Below are 18,571 nucleotides of genomic sequence, written 5' to 3' on the forward strand. Positions count from 1 at the left end.
GCTCACCATACTGGGGGACAGATGATGTCCAGAGCACCCCAGGGAACCCCAAAGAGAAGTCTGTAGGAATGGAATTCCCCCAGCCAGCTGCCCACTTTTTTCTGCCTTATTTCTAGCACAACTGCTGCCCCTTTAAAGACATAATGGTGGGAGGAAGGCCCTAGGAGCAAGGATAGGAGATCTCAGTGGGTGAAGGGGCTTCTCTTGGATTCAGAAGCCCCCCTCTCCACTGCCCTGCCCCCTCCAGGAGGGGGTGCTCTGCTTGGAAGGAGAGCACTGAAGGTGGAAGGACCTTCGGGACATGTCTCAGGGCACTTGTCAGCATGAAGGGGGTGTTTGGGGGGCCAGGGGTAGGAGTTGCCTTAGGAGGCAGCTCCAGATGGAAGCTGCCTCCTTCCCCTGCCCCCACCCCCTGCCCACTTCTGAGCTGCCTGCCAGAGTGTCCCGAGCTGCCTGCCGCTCCATCCCTAGGCTGGCACAGAATATCAATTTGTCTCGTTAAGCTGAAAGTCTGCACTGCACCAAAATCAGAGCCCGGCCGGGCAGAGAGGCCATGGGAAGCAGAGAGCTGAGAGCGCCAGCAGGAGGCCCCCGCCATCAGGACCAGGCTGCTAATCCCTTACTTTTCAGGCTCACTCTCACTCGCAAGCCCCACCAAAGGGTCCCATTCTACCCCTGGGCCAGGCAGAGTAGCCTCAATTCAGGGAGGATGCTGAGAAATTAAGGATGCTGAGCACTGGGTGGCCCTGGTCTTCACTGGGGCAGGCAAAGCAGGTATCTGGCTTGTCTACCAGAGCAGCCCAGGACACCTCTCAGAAGGGCTCTTGCTGCCCACCAATAGCCCAGGACAGGGAGCTTCCAGGTTGGCCCCCTTCTAGGGGGTACAGGGGCGGGGACTCCACCGGCCCTCCTCCAGGCAGGCTTCCAAGTCAGCCCCATTCCAGGGCTGGGCTAGGTCAGGAGTCCCTTTTTCTCCAAGACCTAGAGGCAGCCTCTGCTCCTCAACCTGGGCCAAGTAAAAGTGTTTTGAGATGACTGGGATGAGGGTGAGCAAAGGAGGGCAGAGGGTGAAAGGTCTATTGCAGCTCACATGTGGTTCAAGCAAACTAGTCTGTGTCCTGAATCCCACCATTATTATTGTAACATCACTGGGGGAACTGCTTTCCCAGATTACAAAACAAACAACCCCTCAAGGGGCTGGTTAGGAACCACCATTTCAACAATAGTCATCCCTCCCATGTCCAGCACAGTTCACAGTTAGCAAAGGCCACCTGCAAAACAGTAAATCACTTAATCCTCACGACAACTGTTGGAGTGGCTGCTGAGCACCCAAGTTACAGATGAGGCAGCTGAGTGTGGCACAGAGGTGTGCCGTGGCCAGGTCAAGGTCTCACAGCTAGGAAGGGGTAAGCCAAACCTGTGAACCCAAGACTGAGACTTCAAGCCCAGGGTTCTTTACATGTGAAGGTCAGTATGGTGTGGGCCAGCTGTGAGTCCCCAGACTCATTCGCTTGGAAGTCCTGAGTCCCGCCTGCTCACTGGCCCCTGTCTGGAGTAGGCTGGGGTTTCACTAACAGATACCAAATGCTCAGGAGCTCATAGATTTTGGTTCCCTCAATCGAAGACTTGAACTGGTACCTGGCTAAACTCCCATCTCCTTGGCATTCTCGGCCTTGTGTACTTCTGTATCCACATCCTAATCATGGGATACCCCCAGCTTTTGAGATAGCCCAAATGTTGAATAGCATAGTTTGAAAGTTTTTTCTTATGCTAGGCCTATGAACTTCTATTACATCTCCGAAGTCCAACTCAAGTGCCTCTTTCTCAGACAATCCTCCCTGATTACACCAACAAAATTAGTTCATGCCTGTGTTCTACCTTTGACCACACCATATTGTGATGGTCTACACATCTGTCTCCTTCATTGGGATATGATTGAATTAGCTGTCTCCAGAGTCCTAGCTCCCAGCATGTAGTAGATGCCATAGTAAAACCTTGAATGAATCTGCTGCTGTGTGATTTTGATTCATCAAATTCTAGAACTAGGAGGGCCTTCAAGGACCCCTATGCAATTCTCCCGTTTCACAGTTGAGTACACTGAGACCTTGAGAAAAGGATGACTTGCCCAAGATAGTCCTTGAGTGTGGAATCTGGTCACAGATAGTTGTCCCCTACTCTACCTCCTGTGTCTCCTCTTCCTGCAGCAGACATACCTGGGGCATCTGGCCTGTCCTTCCAGGATATGTTGGGGGGCAGTGGGGACTGGACAGGCAGAGATATTTCAAAATCAGACAAATGATGGTGCTAGTGTTGCAACTCTGGGAAGCTCGAACAACACATCAGGATTAACCACAGAGCAGAGGGGAAAGATGCAGGAGGCTGGACAGCATGGGGGGAAGGCACGAGAAATAGGACAGGGGTGAGGGGAGAGCCAGATTAGTTTGATTTTCAAATGGCGTTGAGGTGGCAAGATCACATTTTCTCCCTAGTAATACCTCCTAGAGCAGGGGAGTATGGGGAGTGGAGAGGGCCAGTCTTCTTAGGGATGGGAGTGGGCAGCTTGGCCTGGTCTGATGGGGGCAATCTGCATAAGGAAGACAGATGAGGTAGATCCACACAGGTCTGACAGAGGCAGAATCAGATGTACTCAGAGGCCAGCTGTGTCTTCTCTGGAAGCTATGGGCTCTCTATCACTTCCCCTATTGAGGGGAAGCAGGCATGAGGCCTATAGCTGCTCTTACCTTGCCCAGCTCAGGGTCTTCTGACACCTGGGTAGGGGTCCTGGGGCAGCTCTTGGGTCAGCTGCTGTTACAAAGAAATGCTGGCAGGGACCTTCAGGGGGTAAGAATCTATTTCCAAACGTTGTTCATATCTCTGTCTTGTCTGACATCCACAAGTCACCCTCAAAGAAACTGGGTTTCTTCCCATTTTACAGGAGAGAAAATTGAGGCCTGGAGACCTCAAGTGACTTGCTTAGGAGTTATAGAGCCAGTGAGGATGAGAGCCAACATTAGAACCCAGATCCGTCCCACTCAAGCTCTAGACCTTTCCCTCTGTCCCTGCCTAAAGTTACCCAAATGTGAGGCACACAGCTTAGGCTCTCCTAGGCCCATGAACTTGAGGGGCCAAGAAATGTGTGTCTGGGGACCACATGGCCCAGCTTGTCCCAAGTGTCCCCTCCACCACCTGGGGGGGCCCATCCCTCACTCCCATTCCTTCAGCCAACCTGATCTTGGGCTGGGACTTTGTGGCCAGACAGAATTGGATTAGAAACCCAGCTCCTTCATTTACAGCTATGTGACCTTGGGCAAAAGACTCAACGTCCCTGAATCCCAGTTTTCTTAACTGCAAAATGGGGACAATTATACCTATTTGGCAGGGTGGTAAGCTAAAGGAGAAGGGTAGCTATTATTAATAGAAGAAACTTGGTGGGGTGTGGGGGTAAGATTCTCTGGATGGTTCCTGGAAAATGTTGGAGGGGAGTGAGTCTCTTCTAGACTCTTACCCACTGAGGTATGATCATAATCATATACCACCTGTTGGGGCTAGTCTCTAGGGCCCAGGCAGCTCTGCTGAGACTCCAACCCAGGCTCCCAATTCTCAGGTCCTCCCCCTCGTTCTTGCTCTCCCAATAAGGAGGGTGCAGGCCTGACTGCTGGCTAACTTCAGCTGCTATTTACACTAACATCCTACTGTGTGTCTCATATGGTGTGAGCTTCACAACATCCTAGGAGGTAGGTCTTATTTTTTATCCCTATTTTGCAGATGAGGGAACTGAGGCATACAGAGGTGAAACAATGTTGCCCAAGGTGATAGAGTGAGTAGGGGAACTGGGACTTGAAACCAGTGGTGTGTGAGGTCCCACCCCTAGCCCACAGACCCTATGTTGTCCAGGGAGCCACGTGGAACCTGAGTTACCCACAGCTATGTGCATGTCTTCTCAACCACACAGGTCAGAAATCCTCAGCCTGGAGGGCCTACCCTAACCTAGCTGGGCGAGGCAGGTATGTTATGATGGTTGACCTTTTTACCCCTCTGAGAGGCCAGAGGTCAGGAACAGAGGCCAAAATAGTGAGCTGGCATTTTCTCTCCTGGAAGAACACAGAGCTTGGGGAATCAAGAGACACTCTGGGAGAACTTTTCGGGGGAGGCTGCCTTTTCCAGGCCTGGGAAATGAGTCTCATCTATGCTATCCCTTTGGGTTAATGACACCTCCTCAACAGGCACACATACACACTGCCCTATCCCATCCATCAATCCTGACTCCTCACCTTGGTTTCCCTGCCTCTTCTCCTGTATTCTCCTCACATTTATCCACCCTCTGCACCTTAAAGAGCTTTCTCAATTGTTCAAAACCCTTCTTTGGCTCCCCTGTGCCCTCAGTGCAAAACCCAGATTCCTTACTGTTGGCTTATGTGGCCTAGACGACTATCCCAGACCCCTCCCATTATCCTCTGTCTGCTTCCCCTATCTCAGGCCTCCCTTGCTCCTCAAACACACCCCTGCATCTCCATGCCTCTGTTTCTTTGCATGCTCCATCCACTTTGCTAAGGGTGCCCCTCCCTCACCCCCCACTTCTCTGCCTGCAGAGTGCCTACTTATCCTTCAAGACTTAGATCTAGCAACTCCTCCTCCATGAAGACTTTACTGATTTCCTCTCCATTGCCCCTCCCCTCCAAGAAGAGCTTTTTGCAGTTAAGCTTTTTATGTGCATCTGTCTTGTCCATGAGGCTGGGGGGTTCTCTGGGGATAAGGAATGGGTCTCATTTGCCTCTTGTATCCCCAGTACTGGGCACAGAGCCTCAATAAATATTGATTGAACTGAGGAGAGCAGGTTTGGTGAATGAAAAAGCAATTTCCTTGGTGGTTTTAAACTAGTATTTGTATCTCTTTGTGGCTCCAGAAATATTCTTTGCACTTGCTTGTTGGTCCTGGCTTAAGAGTTGTTATTTCCTGAGCCTGTCAATGAACAGGGCTCCCTCTGCATGCCCAGCTTGGGCAGGGGAAAGAAAGACCTCAGCTTTATTCAGGCACCCTCTCCAGACCAGAGATGTCTCAACTGGGACCAGGAGGCCTGCGTCCAGGGTTGGACTCAAGGTGAGTTGAGCAACCATAAAGGAGCCCCTGTCCCTAAATGCTCCCTCGACAGCAGCGGTTCTCAACCTGTGGGTCATGACCTCTTTTGGGGTCGAACGACCCTTTCACAGGGGTCGCTTAAGACCATTGGAAAACACATATATAATTACATATTGTTTTTGTGATTAATCACTATGCTTTAATTGTGTTTAATTTGTAACGATGAAAATACATCCTGCATATCAGATATTTACATTATGATTCATAACAGTAGCAAAATTACAGTTATGAAGTAGCAATGAAAATAATTCTATGGTTGAGGGTCACCACAACATGAGAAACAGCATTAAAGGGTTGTGGCATTAGGGAGGTTGAGAACCACTGCTCTACAGCCTGACATTTCACCATTACCAATGCATGCCTTTGGATTATTCAGTCAGCAAATATATATTCAGCTCTCAGTGAATGTGAGATATTGTGCTGGGGTCCCTAGTTAACATTTGTGTGTGTGTTTTCTCTCTTGCTGGAGGGCTGACTCCCTAGAGAAAATAGAGGAGGAAGAAAAGGGAAAGAGAAGAAGTGGAGATGATGAATGAAGGAGTGTCAGGAGAAGAGGAAAGGGAACCTGCCATTTGCTGAGCACCTACTATGTGTCAGGCACTTAACATATGAGCTGTCATCACTACCCCAGGAGAATTTGACGATATTAACCCTCAACTTAGAGGGTGAGCGGTTTGGTCAGGGGTGCACAACTGCCTGGCATAGGGATCCAGCATTCAAACCACTGTCTGCCACACAGCCTGTGATCTCTCTGGATGTGCTCCTGCTGAGGAGGCTGTAAAGACCCAGCAGAGAAAGAGCATTTTCAGAGAGGATAGGAGAAGACGTGGTGACAATTGAGAATGCTGCAAGCTGACTGACTGGATGGCTGGACACTGCTGAGACTATATCCAATGAGAAGTTAAGGGATGAAACGTGGCCATGCCAGATGTCTGTGTGTCATCAGGGTGGGATAGAGTCCACAGGGGCAACATCAACTGTCTCTGCTGAGCACTTTCCTGTGTGCTAATGCTCATTCTATGGACACACACTGAACCTGCTAAGTGGACAGTATCACTCCCATTTTACTGATGAGGAACAGGTCTGGAGAGTGGAGGTGATGAGTTCAGGATCACAGAGCTGGCGCAAGAATTAAAACTCAGATCTATCCTGGAAGACTCACAGGCACAGTGGGGTGTGGGCTCAACCCCTTACAAGGTTTCCAAACAGCTAGAGCTCTCAGAGAAACAGAAGCCCTTGCCCTGTCACTCCAGCCTCCTCCCTGTGGGATATGAAGAATCTTCCATCACATCCAAAGGTGGCAAGGGAGTGAGGATAAGTGCCAAGAGATTGGGAACTAGAACCTGATGGACTAGACCCCTCCATGATGGGCTCTGTGACTCTGGGAAAGTCCTTTAATCTCTCTGGCCTCAGTCTCTTTATCTGTAAAATAGGCCTGCTTCCAGCCTCTCTGCCTGCTCATTTGTTCAACAAATTTCCATCAACACCTAGTATTTGCTAGGTTCTGTGCTAGGTGTTTCAGAAACAGCAGTAAGCAGAAAAGCCCATGGTGTCTACACTTGAGAGGGTTAAAAAGACAGATGTGAAATGAAATGAACCCACAAACCAATGTAAGTTTACACAGGGGCAGGAGATGAAGGGGCAGAGGCCATGAGCACAGTCCATAGGAGGACCCAGCTGTCTCTGGTAGGTAAAGGGAGGTAAAAGGGGGAATCACAGGTTTCCCCAGGGGAGCGGTGACCAGGCTGGGGTCTGCAGGCTGAGCTGGAGCTCACAAGGTAAAAGTGGTGTTCCTAGCAAAGGGAATGGCATGTGCAAAGGCTCTGAGGCTGAAAAGAGTGTAATAATTCTCAAGGGATTGAAACGAGGCTCACATGACTACAGGGAAGAAGTATGGGGAATGGGCAGGAGAGGAGGTGGGAGTATTTTGGATCACGTTATAGATTTCTGTCCTTATTCCAGGAATAGGAGGAACCTTAGGAGGGTTTTAAGGATTAAACAGGATGAGGAATGTAAAGCCCTTGGTGAGGGGCCTGCCACGTGATAGAATTCCACACTGTTGTCAGACAGCTGCACCACAGTAATATCACACTTTCCGTAGGTAACACATTCATTCTTCCAATCATGACTGGAGCAGACCCTGAGCCAGGGATGCATCAGCAAGCAGGAAAGGGGTCCTGCTTGTACAGAGCCACAGCTAGGAGGACAAGAACATCCAGTGGATATTTATGGAACCCCAAATGTGCTGGGAACTGAGAGGCACTACGTGGGAGAAGATGAAACTGAGCTCAGGATAAGTGAAGGGGCCCCTACCCCCTGGGGTCGTAGATCATTGAGATGAGAGCTGTGGGCTCAGGACTCTCAATCCAGTCTTCCTCTAGGCCCCCAGACTGCCTCTAATGGTAGCAGAGAGATTGTATTACTACAAGTTATTACAAATAGTAGTACTGAGGGGTGGCATTGAGTGAACAGTTACTACATGCCAGGGAATGTCTGTCTAACAACTTTTCATACCTTGGCTCCTTTAACTCCTATCCTTTAAGGTAGTCTGATTATCACTCCCATTTTATAGATGATGAAACTGAGGCACAGAGAGGTCACATAACTTGGCAGGGTTGGCTAGCTGGTAAGTGGTGTTGAGATTTGAGCTCAGACATCTTCATCTCTACCCTGCTACAGGTCTGGGGAATGACTGAACCCTGCCAGGGTGTCCAGCAAGTGGCAAAAGGGAGCAGGGTGAAGATGGGGTGTGGAGCCAAAGCTGGGCTTGAGGGAGGTTGGGTAATGCTGATAGAGCCTTGCTGGGCTCCAAAGTTGTCCCCATGAGAGCATCCCACAATCTCCCCAGAGAGAATTCCCTTTGGGATCTGCCTGTGGAATTGGTTAATGTGGAATTTTGGCACATCAGGGCCTGGAGGTTCTGCTGGGCCCGTCGGTCAGCCTTACCCTCTGATTTACAGATGAGTAACCTGAGGTCCAGAGAGGGGAAGCCACTTGCCTTGGACACACCACAACAAGGCCAGGGTTGAGAAGCAAGGGCTGGCTCCAGGACAGCCCTTTAACCCTATAAGAAAAGCCTCCCTGTCACCTTGTGGACCACTTTGCTTAGAACCTATCTTCATCAGATATGACTCCAAAGAGCATCTGCACAGGGGCCAGGGCCACCCTTCAAGGAGACCCTGCATCAGTGGGGACACTTCAGGCCTGGTTGTTTCTCTCAGCAGGCCCTCTGTGATTGGTACTGTCCTCAAGGTTGGGTCAACACTCACTACAAGGCTCCCAGTGGGTTGCCCCAGGGGGTGGGGTAAGCACTGGATCAGGAACCGGCTAGGATAGGACTAACTGATGTGGGCAAGGGGATGTCCTGCTCTCTGGAGCCCACCCTCTTCTCCCCCGAGCCTCCCCGCCTTGCCAGCCCCACAGGCTGATTTGTAACAATGACATACAAGAAGGACATGAATGGGTCTTGACAAACTGAAAGCAGCTCCTCAGATATAAGATTCTATTTTCTTTCTGGGGGACACAGTACAGTACAGCAGGGGCTTGGAGATCAAAGAGATACAGGATTGAACCCCTGTTTTGCCACTTAGTATTGGGTGGCCTTGGGCTAATCACTTGGCCAATTGGAACCTTAGTTTCTGTATCTGTGAAGTGGAAATAATAATACCTGCAATTATGAGAGTGTGAGGAGGCTGAAATGAGTATCATGCATGTATGGGGCACATAGTATGGTGCCCAGCAAGGTCTGCCTTACTTCTCCATCACCTTTCTGCAAAGGTGACAACACTTTTAAGTCATAGGAAATCTGATGTTTGATTTCAAACAAAATGACAGGGAACGTGAATATGTTATTGGTTCCTTTCTTCATGTCTTTAGCATTAATTGAGCACCTACTACATGCCCAGCAATGTGGGGACTGCCTGCTAGATCAGAGCTTCTTGGGATACTCAGTTGCAAAGAAGGGAAGGAAAGGAGGTGGGGTTTAGGGATCCTGTGAGGTGCCAAGTGGTGGTTCTGCCCTGGGGTGAGGGGAAGATTGTGCTCCTGCTCTGCACCCTCACCCCGTGGGGGTCCCTCAAACCTCGCAGGACCTCCCCCAAGGGTGGTAACCAATTCCTCTGAGAATTGGTCAGGGTTCTCAGCTGCCAGTCCCATAGAGGAACCCACCAATGAATTCTTGCCTGAAAACCCAGCCCCAACTCAGTTTCTACAACTATCCTGGCTTGAATACAGCTGCTGTATGGCTGGTGCATAGGCTCTGAACTCATACACACTTGGGTTCAAATCTAGGCTCCACCACTGTGTGAGGCTGGACAAGTTACTTTACCTCTCTGAATCTCAGTTTCTCTATCAGTAGGATGGAGATAATGTCTACTTTGGAGAATTGTGCTGAGAATTAGCTGAAATACTACATGTGTAATACTTTGTAACTCATGTGTTACAGGCACAATTAACGGTAGCTTAAAATGACTCTGAACCCCTCTTCTCTCCCCTTCAAACAAGCAGGACCTAAGAATCTTATCCTGAAGGGCTGGTGCGGTGGCAGTCTTGCCCAGTGGTGTTCTGGGGTCACTTGTATTGGCTCAAGAGAGTTGACTGTGCGTACTGATGATCTTGTGTGAGTAGCTTGCAATTTGCCAGAGTGGGAGCACTTACCACCCTCCCCCGCAATGGCAAATACTACAAAGTGGGCCCCCATCTCTTGAGAGCTGGTCATTCCATGTTCACCACACACCACTGAGCCCTGGCCAGGAGCTCAAGGCTGCTGCTGTCTGGAGTCCATTGCCTTTTGTGTCCTGGGATCCCCTTTCCGCTCTGGTTTCCTTTGACTTTTTCCTCCCTGCCCACTGCCCTCACCCACCCAGCACTGGAAACCTGCTCTTGGGTCATTTTTCTTTTTCTCCTGCCATAGGGCTTGCCTCGGATCACTGCTCTGCCCAAAGGGATTTCAGTGTCAGATGAGGTGACACCGGTGGGGCACTGCCCTAGAAAAATGTTGGCTAATTACCTTCTCTCTCCTTCTCCTCCTTCGCCTCTCTTGTTGCTGAACCCTGTTCAGCTCAGTGTACAGCGGTCCAGCCACCACCTTTTCACTCAGATGCTCACCCTGAAGGATCCACACTGCCAGCACCTACTCCTCTGATCTTTCCACATCTACCTCTTCTCCCTCTGGTTTCACAAGGCCCATGAGCGACCAGTGGCCTATGGCTTTTAGAGACAGGTGGCCTCATGGTGGTCCTGGTCCTGCTCCCTTCCTTCTCCCTGTAACCCTGGACAAGCCAGTTGACCTCTTGAAGATACCACATGAGGACATTGATATATATTAGGGTTCTTGTCTCAGGTCAGGCACTGTGCCAAGAGCTTTACTGCCCAATCTCACTGTTATCTCCTCGTCTGCAGAATGGGGGCAATAAAAGTGTCTCCCCCAGGGAACTGTGTGGTGATCTTCAGCAACAGCTTTTGTGAAATTGGCTCGTTGATTGTAAAGTGCCATGCTAATGCTGTTATTTTGCTTTGAAGGGCAAGGCTTGTTTAGATCTACATTTTTTAGATGTGTTGAAAAAAATACGCCACAGGCATGTTATTTATAGTCAGCTCCCGTACAGGTTTTTATCATTCCTCTCCTGCTCGGCTAAAAATAACAAATGACAAAGGTCATGTCTGCTCCCACCTATCAGAGGAATCTATGAAGAATGAGCCTTTTGATTCAATGCCTCAGTGAAGTGAGAACTCTCTTGCCAGCCATAGCCCCTGGGATTCCTCACTGGGTCTCACTGGACCATGCTGAAGAGGTGAGGGAAGCAGGAGCGAGGGGCTACAATACCTTGCTGGGCAGGTGAGTCCTGGCCTCAGTCATTTCTTCCCCCAGTCTTGGGAGGCAGGTGGTGCTGGAACAACTATAGATAGAAGTCCTGGGCCCTGGTTCCAGGGTGGAGTGTGGGCCTCAGTTTCCCCATATTCAAAACGAGAGGGGTGGAGTAAATAGGTGCTGAGAATTTTCTCAGGATCCTAAACCCAAAGGTGCTCTAGTCTTATCTCCCTCCCCTCCACCCTGCATGACTGTGAACTCAATGAGTATCCACTGGCCCCTGATAATGACCATAGCCTTGATGATGTAAGTAATCAGTCAATATTTGTGGAGTGCTGATAACCTGCCAGGCATGTGCCTCTAGGCCCCTTTACATGGAGTAATCTCACTGACACCATGACCACTCTCTCCTCAAGGAAGGAAACTTGTCCCCCATCTCATAGATGAGGAGGGAGGACTGAGCCTCAAGGTTGAGGTTGCATGTGCACGGTGTAGCACCAGGCAGCAACAGCTCTGGAACGTAACTAGGTGTCTGCTCCTGGGCCGGTGCTTGGTGCCAGCATTGAGCGGGGCAGAGCAGGTAGGAAAACAGGCACACCCTGGTTGTCTTTTTCCATTGTCACTGAGGAGCGGTGGTCCCAGCTGTGGTGACCCTCACACAGTGCAGGGACGGGCAGCGGATGGGCATGGCCTAGGGTGGCTGGAAGGAGGAGGCCTCCATTTGGTTCCAGTGAGGAGCTCATTTCTCCTGGTCCTTGCCAGTTGAAAGGTGGATGGGAAAGGCATTGCAAGTGGTGGGCACAGTGAGAGTGGAGGCGGGGTCGCGGTGCCTGGAATGTTTGGGCAAAGGCAGGGCTGGGTGTGGGTGGCAGTCACAGAAAGCACTGGAACCCCACAGCAAAGAGGATTTTGCCTGTGACCCAGAAACCCCCCAAACCTCAGTAACAGTGTTTGCAGGTTCCACATGTACAAGCACATACTTCACATTTAAAAAAAAAAAAATCAACTGTTTTGAAAACATATACACCTACTTAGTATCATCTTAAGCATTCATAGCCATGAGATCATAGATTTGATCATAGTTGTATTTTTCTCCTAATACATTAAACTAAGTCCACAGCCATTAAAGTAAAAAGGATGTGCTTTTGCACTCCCCAGAACGGCGGCCCGGCTCTGCTTTTGGGAACTGCAGCTGGGGCCTGGGCCGGCTGGTGGGCGCAGGTGGCTGATCCAATCTGGGTTATAGAAGGATTCCTTGGTAATTAGAAGGATCAGGAGAGGCATTTTTGGATGTCACCTCCACCCCTATGACAAAGGTCAGCTGTGCCAGCATGTCCCCTAGCTAAGCACTGCTCCTCACCTTCCTCCTCAACTCATCTGCTTTCACCTGAGCTGCGAGAGCTCACTCCTGGATACACTTTACCCAGCCAAGAGCTGCTGCGGCCTGCTCTGACCTCAATGACTAACACACATTCCTGGCCTAGTTAGAAAGCCCCTCGTCTCTCATATTTATAGCCACCTCCCAACTCTGCTTGCGCCTCTGAGGGAGGCCTGGCTCTTCTTAGCCGCCTGTGTGCTGCCCCAGCCCTGCTTGTCCTCACTGAGACAGAGGGGTGCAGCAGGGGTTTCATTCTGGGTGACCAGGGCAAGTGGCTTCTCCTTCTTGAACTTCATCCATAAGATGGGAGCCATCAGACCCCAGGCTGGGCTGGCTGTGGCGAGTTTCAATGAGATCCTAGCTCTGAAATATGAATAATGACAAATGCTTGGGGGCCACTGGCTAAGTTCCAGGCCTTGTTCTAAGCATTCAGCACATAAACTCACTTAATTCTTACAGCAACGCTATGAGAGATGTACTATTATCGTGCCCATTTTTCAGAGAAAGAAACTGAGGCACAGAAAGGTTAGGTAACTTGCTTAAGGCCACACAGCCAACTAGGATTTAAACAAGGCTCCAGAGCCTGTATTCTCAGCATTGAGCTGGCCATGGCATAGAGTGGGTCCTCAGCCATACAGTGGACCTGCCCCCATGTGTTCCTTGCCTTTGGGGTCTCCTTAATTAGTCAAGCATGTCACTCACTGTCTGCTATCAAGTGCCCAAGGGTGTGGTGGTAGCAAATAATGAAGGCCACGTGCTGGTCTTGGACATTGGCCCCTTTTAGGTAGTTAGTGAGGACAGCTAATGAGGGAACAGAGAAGGAAGGGGCTGAGAATCAGGTGGGACTTGCATCTGGCATAAATCACTCATTCTGAGTGACAGTAAGCAAGTGGCTTCTCTGTACAAAGGGGGACACTAAAGCCCAGGAAAAGGAGAAGTGGGTGGTGGAAACAGAACCATCAGTTTCCACTCCTGCTGCCCCCACCCACCTCTGACTTCTCTCACCTTTGCATCTCAAAGGGGGAAACCGTGCAATGAACTTATTCACGTGAAGGTTTTAGGTAGTTAGCCACTGTGTTCCATGAACATTCATAGTTACAGATGGGGATTCCAAGGACAAAAGAACTAATGTTGTTTGGTGTTTAATCTGTATGTGGCTTTGTGGTCACTTGTTCATTCAACAAACATTGGCTAAGCACTTGTTCCACACTGGCTGCCTCAGACGTTATCTCATTTAATTCTCAGCAACTCTGTGAGGTAGGCACTATCATTACCAGAGGAGAAAACTGAGGCAGGGAGAGGCAAAGTCTCCTGCCCAAGGGCATTCACCTAGCAAGTGTCAGGACTGGGATTGAAGGCAGGGCATTTTGCTCACGCCACACGGGTATGGATGTGGATGGGGCGCACCCGCGCGCTGAGGAGTTGCCAAGGAGAAGGCATCACCTACTTTGTCTCCACACACACCTTCCCTAGCAGCACAGACCTGGCCGCACTCCACTCTTTCAGGCTCCTAACCTGATTCCACAGTTTCAACCTGACTTGTGCAAAGAAGCAGTTGGGAAAATGTTCCATTTTGCTGAGCTTCCTAAAATCAGCCCTTAAGTGATAAAATTCTGTTCTCAAATTCAGATGAAGCTACAAGCCAAGGTTTCAGGATCCCGAAATGAAAGAGAGGTATTGGATTGCCTGTCCTAGCCAGAAAATTGGTGGCCGACCCTGACTTAATTAGCTTTACCTTAGAATGATTTAGGGAAGCCTGTAATTAGCTTTGGGGCCCAGAGGGAGAGGCTGTGGGTGGGGGCCAGCCCTGGAGCAGGAGATAAGGGGTGGGGGTGGGGAAGCTGGTTTCAAACTCAGACTCCTGGTCTTGCCAGGTAATAACCCCTTACTGACTGGGGAGGTGGGTGGAGAACAGTCCTAAATAAATGCAGAGAAAGAGATGGGGGCTGGAGGGGCTGAAAATGGGTTGAGATCATGCCTTTGCATTTCGAAACTGTGACTTCTGCAGGCAGCACATCAGCATGGGTACAGAGGGTGGTGATGAGGCTCAGCTGCTACAGATAAACTCTCTAAGGCCCGTGCAGATGTCTATAGTGACCCTCCAGTGGTGCCAGGCATTAAAGCAGGATTTTCCCAGCTAATCACAGGGCAAACCCTGTTCCCAGTTCTGAGGACAAGGATCCCAGAACGGGGTCTGCCCTGAATGTAGATCGAGAAAATGTTAGCCAGACACAGACAAGCTCTGGCTAGCTTCAGAGTTCAAGGATACACACATCCCAAACTTGCCCCTCGATGGGCTTCAGCCTCACAGGCCCCACCTTAGTGGGTTTTACGGCCACAGGGAGAGAGAGTCAGTCCCACGTCTCAGGAATTCAGCCTGACCTGCAGGCAGGTACCAGGGAAGCACCCACAGTTAAGTGACAGTGCAGAGTGTACAGACCATTCTCGAGAATAAGACATGGAATAACCAGAAGGCTCTTCATTCGTGAACTATCAACCTGAAAACATTTCCAGACACTAATCAACCTGTAGCCAGTGAATGATGTTAGCAATTAAGGACGGGTGTCTTAGTCCCCGAGGGCAGTTAGTTCCTTGATTCCGTGGGAATTACCTGTAGAAGCTCAGTTTTTGAGGTGTTTTATGGCTGTTGTTAACTCCACCATGTCCTACCAACATAGGAGCAGTGTGGAAATTGTGTAAAGACACTGTGGAAACAGGTGACACTTCACTCTTCCTGGGTGTACACAACCCAGGTGTTTGTATTGTGTCACCTGAGATGGGAAGACAGGTTGTGAACACCTTAGGGAATTCAGTGTGTGTGAGTAGAGAAGGCAGAGAAGGCCATGGGCTACACTTGTAAGGAGCTACACAGCATTTACTGCTGCCTTTCAGAACGCCTCCTACATGTCAGAGACCTTGCTAGGTGCTTTCACATACATCATCGCTACCTCCTACAACAACTGCTGGGAAGGCAGTGTTAGCCCGTTTTCAGAAGAGGAAACAGTGAGAGAGGGGAGGTAACTTGTCCAAGGCCTTCCCGGCCAGAAAGGGAAGAGTTTGGACTTGAACCCAAATCTGTCGGACACCAGGGCTGGCTAGTGACCTTCCACACTACACAGAGGTGGGGGAGTGGGGTTGGATATTGAAAGACAAAGAGGATTAAATGGATGGGTATGAGGCAGAAAGGAAAGTAAATACTAAATTCAATTTTTAAAATGTGTTTTGTGTACCTGTTGTGAGCCAGGCAAACCTTGTTCCTAAGATGAAAAGTACACAGTGGCTGCTCTCCAGCTGCTCATGGTCCAGGGTACATGTATTGTTAAGCCCCACTTGACCAGGCTTCCCTTCTTGGTTCGGTAGCTGACCCTTTTCTGGGCCCCTTGACTGGTTTCTATCCTGCTTCCCCACCTCATGCAAGGTCTGCAGCCTCAGCCTGGTCTCCCTGGATATTTGTGGACCCTCATGCTTTGCTTCTTGTCAGCTTCTTTTCTCATTCCCTTTATCATAACAATCCTCTGGGTGAGGCTCGAAGAGGTCAAGTAGCTGACTCAAGGTCACACAGCTAGTAAGTGAAAAAGCCAGGATTTGATCCACATCTGACTGACTCTGCAGCCTGATGCCTTCTCTATGATCCTGTCTGGGACCATCATACCCATCTCTTTTCCACCTCCCAGGTTATTCCACTGGAAGTTACTTGCTTTGAACACAGCCCCTGACGAAGCCAGTTTTGCACTTGTTAGCTGGAGGGAGTTGATGCATTTTGGAAACCGCCCAAGAAAAAGACACTTGAAATAACTTTTCTCCGTAGCTCTTGCTGCCAAAATGCACTGAACCCTGAACAGGAGCAGGCCTCTGCAGGACTCCCATCGATGTCCGTCTGGCTGAAATTTACAGCTGACCATGCACTTTCCAACTCATTACCTCATAGATTCTCACAGCAGCCCTGGGATGGGTGTCCTGAACTTCCTTTTACAGATGAGGAAGCTGGAGGTTCAAGAAGGTAATGGCTCAAGGTCATGTCCCCACCTAGAGGTGACCTTGGATAAGTCATGTCCCCCCCCCACCCCCCGAGAGCCTCAGGTTCTTTATCTGAAAAGATGGTGGTGGGGTTGGCTTCTCAGGGCTGCTCTGAGGTTAAGGAAGAGAAAACAGTGGAAGAGGCTCACACAAAACCTGCCCCCCGAGAGGTGCTCCAAGGCTGGTAGATGCACTTGACTCTTCAGACAAAGCTAAGGTCACAAACATGTAGTTAGGGTAAAGAAAGGCCAAAGATTCTCAAGCCACCACTAGTGCAAGCAGGCAGGCTGGCTGCTGTGGACAATAAAAACAGTGTCTGATCTGTATTGTTTAATCCTCTGCACATGTTATCTCATTGCATCCTCATCAAAAACTGCAAGAGATGAGTACAATTTTGATCCCCATTTGACAGGTGATAAAATAGAGGTGCAGACAGGTTAAGCAAGAGGGAAACAAAGAGCAGTTTTTCGATAGTTCAGAGTATTACAAGCCTGTAAATCAGCAATTTTCAACCCTTTTCATCTCATGGCTCACATAAACTAATTACTAAAATTCTGCAGCACACACACACAATATATACTTTTTGCCAATCTGACAAAAAAGGAGGTATAATTTTGATTCACACTGGATGATTATTGTTGTGTTGGCTGTTGTCATTTTTTAAATTTGACAATCTAAGGGAAAAGAGGTCAGTGCCCCTGACTAAATAATCAAGTATTACGTGTTTTACAAATGCTTGTGGCATACCAGTGTGCCTCTTGCAGCACACTGGTTGAAAATCGCTGCTGTAAATGAACCCTCTTCCCCCAAAATAGCCCTCCAAAATGTCTCTCCAGAACATGCCTCCCTTTCTTCCCCAACCCCTTCAGCTCTCACTTAGTGACATTTTTGACCATAAAGTTCACTGATAGCTCCCTTCCTTAGCTTGAGATTCAGGACCTCCTTGGAATCCTGGTCCCTGAAGTGCCTGGCCAGAGCCAGGGTGAAGCTGTATGTAGCTCTGAACACTGAATCTTTGCTATGGCTTTAGAAGTGGGGGAAGCCCCTGCTTTATATTCAGCTTCACCCCTGACACATGGTGCAGATGGCATCCGGTTAACAGGTATTGTATTTCAAATATGCTACTGGAAGAATCCCAGGCGGAGGCTGAAATTCCCCCTTGAGTTCCCCTCCCTCACCTAGTCCAAAGTCTGGGTGTTACCCTGGGGACTCCTGTGTCACTTGCCACCAGGATTGGGGAACTAGGAGACTGCTTTTGGCTTTGCTAATTGGTCAGATACAACAGGTCCAAGCAGTTCTCTCTGGGCCTCAGTTTCCTTTTCTATAAAATGTAGGAGAAAAAAGAAAGCAGGGCTAGATTGGGGTAAAAGCTGCAAACCAGACACTTGGGAAGGCAGCCAGCTTAAAATAAATTTGTTTGTTTTACTCAGAGCTTAAAATAAAATTGCACTAAGTGCCCATGTTTAAAAATTGAGAGATTGTACATTAGAATCTAGATTTCTGGCTTCTCATAGTATTGGAAGTGCTGCCCACTCTGGGCTTGGCCAGAGGTGGCTGAGGACATAGAAATGGGCAGCTGCTTAACAGTTCTGCCTTCTCCTCATCTGACTTCATTAAGGGGCGTTCTTACCTAGATTCAAGAGGTAAGTGATTTACAGGGCCTGGTGAGTCAGGCCCCCTCGGGGAATAGAGTGACTTCTGGCATAAAACCTTTCCCATTTAACAAACACTTGTTATATGCTAACCGTTGTTTTAACTGTGCCAGGTATAGTCCTCAGCACTGATCACATACCAGTAAATTGCTTAATTCTCATAACAATTCTCATAATTCTCCTAAGAGGTGAGTACCACTCTAATCACATCCAGTTTACAGATAAGGACCCAAAAGCACAGAGAGGTTAACTTACTCACTCAAGGCCACATGGCTAGTAAGTGGTGGCCTTAGAACTTGAACCCTAGCAGCCTGGCTCCCGAATCTGTGCTCTAACCACTGTATGATACTACTCTCCCCCTTTCCTGGGTTAGTAGCCAGACTCATGGCTTTGTCCAAGTTTCCATGTCCCAATAGGAAAACTAAATATTCTCTCCCCTAATTTATTACTTCTTTCCCTTATATAGCAATCAACACCTAATCCTCTCAACAATTCTGTAAGGTGCAGGTACTTTATTATCCCCATTTTAAGATGACTGATGCACAGAGACATTAAGTGACTTGTCCAAGACCATGCAGA

This window comes from Furipterus horrens, unplaced genomic scaffold (genome assembly GCF_987537825.1).
Source record: "Furipterus horrens unplaced genomic scaffold, mFurHor1.1.pri manual_scaffold_7, whole genome shotgun sequence".
Classification (NCBI taxonomy): domain Eukaryota; kingdom Metazoa; phylum Chordata; class Mammalia; order Chiroptera; family Furipteridae; genus Furipterus; species Furipterus horrens.